Genomic DNA, 3,805 nt, shown 5'->3' on the forward strand with positions numbered 1-3,805 from the left:
GTGTCGGAGGCTGAGAAGTGACTTAATAGAGGTCATAAGGGGCATGGATAGGGTAAATAGACAAGGTCCTTTCTCTGGGGTGAGGGAGTCCAAAGCTAGAGGGCATAGGTTTAAGGTGAGAAGGGAAAGATATAAAAGGGACCTAAGGGGCAATCTTGTCATGCAAAAGGTGGTGCATGTATGGAATGAGCTGCCAGAGGAAGTGGTGGAGACTGATACAATTACAATATTTAAAAGACATCTGGATGTGTTTATGAATAGGATGGGTTTAGAGGGATATGGGCCAAATGCTGGCAAATGGAACTAGATTAAGTTAAGATATCTGTTCGGCAGGATGAATTGGATTGAAGGATCTGTGGCTGTGCCATACATCTCCAAGAATCTATGACTGTAAATAGAGCCTTGGTTTTTACTAAATCCATTTGAGGGGTCAGATTGATGTACAGTTTAACACCCTGCCCACAAAAAATTCAAAAAATGGAAAAGAAATTATTGTGCTTTTGTTTTACTGTAGATTTGAAAAATTGTTTCTTTTTATTCTTTGATGGGTTGAGGATATCACAGGCAGAACCTAAATTTGCTGCCCATCAGCATTGCCCTTCAATTGAGTGGCTTGCCAGGCCATTTTCGAAGACAGTTAAGAATTAAGCATGTTGTGTGGGTCCAGTGTCACAATGAGGGCGCATTGAGTTAAGACCAACCTTACTTCCCTATAGGGCCTGAGTAAACCAGATGGGTTTTTATGACAATTCATGATAGCTTCAGTAATGGTAACCATGAAACTAACTTTTGCTTAAGAGAGTTTATTGAATTTAAATTCCACCAGCCCTCAGAATGAGATTTGATTCCATATTCCCAGTGCATTTTCCTGTATTTCTGGATTCCTGGTCCAGCAACATTAACAGAACCAAACCACCACCTCCATAAATAATAGCATTAAAGTTATAACCACTACTTGCTCTGTTTAATTTCAATTGGATTACATTGAGCAATTCATTCTGTTAAAAGAACCAAACTCAGACAATGAATATTCAGTATTGCAGCTCGGGCAAAAAAAGATGCATTTTTTTAAAATAAGAAGAAAAGCAGAAATTAGATTGAAAATAAGGTTAGTCTTACAAAATTTTTAGTAGGACAAATTTTATCTGAGGTTACCAGATTTAATTAATTGGCTATAAAATCTCTGGTTTATTTCCTAGTGTAATGTCCTGACCAGAGTTAACCTGCTTGTTTCAAAATTTAAAATATGTTTGCTAATTAAATGTTGGTCATCATGAAGTGTTGCAGTTTCAATGACAATACCTCTATAGCCATAGCCCACATGTCAAACAATCAACAGTCTGTTCTCACACAGAAAAAAATGTTGTTTTCATTATTATTGGTAGTTCTTGCAAATTGTTCAGGTGTATACAAAACAAGAGGCTTCAACATAATATGTCTTTTTTCAGCAATGTTTAATGGATTTATTTTATGAAGAGCTCCAGTTTGCAGAATAGAAAAAAATCCAAGTCACGTTCTCAACCTGGGTTAGTGATTTTATTTAATAGCAGTGCGGACATTACAATTAAAGTCAATATGCTCAGAATAGATAAGCATGGTTCTGCAGTTTCTCCCATGATTTGAAAGTAGAACAGAATGCAACTGATGCTGAATCTCCTCACCTCCAATTGATGGAATTGCCTTTTGATGCATTATGGTGTATGTTCTGATTGGGAGATGATAGCTTTGTCCTTTCAGATTTTACAATGAACTGTAGTGCTATACCTGGTACTCATGAGTTACTGATTGCTGCTATGCAACTAGAAAAGGGTCAACATTGCACTTTTAAGTTGTCCAAGCACTTACTAGTGACTATACATCATGGCATGAAGTAAAAAAGATTGAAGGATTCCAAGATAGTAATTCAGAACACCATTCATTTTGTGGTAGTGGTAATATTCTTTTGTACACAATACAAGCAAATGACACTTGGCATTATTAGTTCATTAAGGTTTTCATGCAATGCACAAATGGGATATTAAATAGGATAGATTTTGAACAGATCTAAAAACTCAAAAGCAGACATCCATAAGGTACTGAAAGTCGTCATCAGCAGCAGATTCACGTTCAACCACAACCTAGTACCTAGTGGGGGAATCAATCATGGTTCAATGAGTAAAGGAGGACATGCTAAAAGCACTAACCAAAACTGAAAAGTAGGTATCAGTCTGGAGAAGCTACAGCACAGTTCTACTTGCATGCCAAACAACTGGAGCAGCATTCAATAGGCAGGGCTAATCAATCCCACATCTAACAGATCAGACATAAGCCCTGCAATCCTGCCACACCACATCTGTGAATGGTGGTGAACAATTAAACAATTACTGGAGAAAGATACTCCACAAATACCTCCATCCTCGACAATGAGGGACAGATGTGAGGGCAACACTAACACATCAGGGCAAAAGACAAGCCAGAAGCATTTGCATCCATCCCCAGTCAGAAGTGCTTAGGGCATGATCCAGATCTCTTGTGAATGTCGGAGATTAATCAGCTGAAGTCATCACTGTAGAATTTCCTCAGAGTGATGTCCTAGATCCAATTATATTCAGCTCCATTGGGCTATGGCCTTCCTTTCATCATTGGATCAGAAGTGGAGATGTTCACTGATGATTGCACATCCTTTGCAGCTTTTCAGATAGTGAAGTAGTCCATGACCAAATGCAGTAAGACCTGGAAAACATCAAGGCTTGGGCTGATGAGTAATGCGAATGTTACTTGCTATTTATGAGTTAAAACAATGAGCATCTCAACTGAGGCAGAATTTACCATTGACAATCAATGGTAATAACAGCTCTGAATCCACGACTACAAACATCCTGGGTTTAACATTGACCAGAAACTGAACTGGATCAGCTATGTAGTGTCCACAAAAAACAGGTTAGAAGCGAGGAACTCCTTAGCAAGTAACTCACCTCATGTCTCCCTAATATCTGTCCACCATCTATAAGATACAAGTCTGAGGTGTAATGGAATGCTGAGATGAATGCAACTATAACAAACCAAGAAAAATGACAAAGCTTAAATGGTATTCCATCTGGCACCTTCAACAATTCCTTTACTAACCATTATCACACAGTAATAACAGTAAGTACCAGCTACAAAATACACCACAGTAACTCACCACAGTAACTCACCAAAGTCTTCTCTGATAGTTGCTTCTATGAGCTCTACCATCTAGAAGAAATGGAATAGCAAAGTGTGGCAATACCACCACCTGCAAATTCCCCTCTAAGCCACACATCATCCTGACTTGGAAATATATCACTATTCCTTCACTATCACTGGGTCAAAATCCTGAATCTCCCTCCCTAATAGCACTGTGATAGCTTCACCTGGAGAACTGAATGATTTAAAAGGGACGTAAGGGGCAACTTTTTCATGCAGAGGATGATGCATGTATGGAATGAGCTGCCAGAGGAGGTGGTGGAGGCTGGTACAATTACAACATTTAAAAGGCATCTGGATGGATATATGAATAGGAAGAGTTTAAAGTGCTGGCAAATGGGACTAGATTAATTTTGGATATCTGGTCGGCATGGATGAGTTGGACCAAAGAGTCCTGTTTCCATGTTTGACATCTCTAGGGCTCTATAACTGCAACAGTTCAAGGCAGCTCATGAGCAAGGGCAACTAAGGATTTGCAAGAAATGTTGGTCCATGCAGCAGTGGTCGCATCCATCAACAAATAAACAAATAGGCCAGGAGGCAATAAAATTGGCATCAATAAAGGATTTGTAAAAGTGTCATTATGTACCTTACAAAT

At 38.8% G+C, this 3,805-nt stretch overlaps 1 long non-coding RNA gene across 1 annotated transcript; it reads right to left on the reverse strand.

Annotated features, from left to right (window-relative positions):
* Positions 1–1,415: 1,415 nt before the first annotated feature.
* LOC122556900 lies at positions 1,416–3,296 on the reverse strand. The gene is made up of 3 exons (XR_006313692.1): positions 3,177–3,296; positions 2,955–3,031; positions 1,416–2,712 (listed from the first exon to the last, which is right to left on the reverse strand). It is a non-coding gene; the product is annotated as an uncharacterized LOC122556900 (long non-coding RNA).
* Positions 3,297–3,805: the final 509 nt, after the last annotated feature.

This window comes from Chiloscyllium plagiosum, chromosome 14 (assembly GCF_004010195.1).
Source record: "Chiloscyllium plagiosum isolate BGI_BamShark_2017 chromosome 14, ASM401019v2, whole genome shotgun sequence".
NCBI lineage: Eukaryota > Metazoa > Chordata > Chondrichthyes > Orectolobiformes > Hemiscylliidae > Chiloscyllium > Chiloscyllium plagiosum.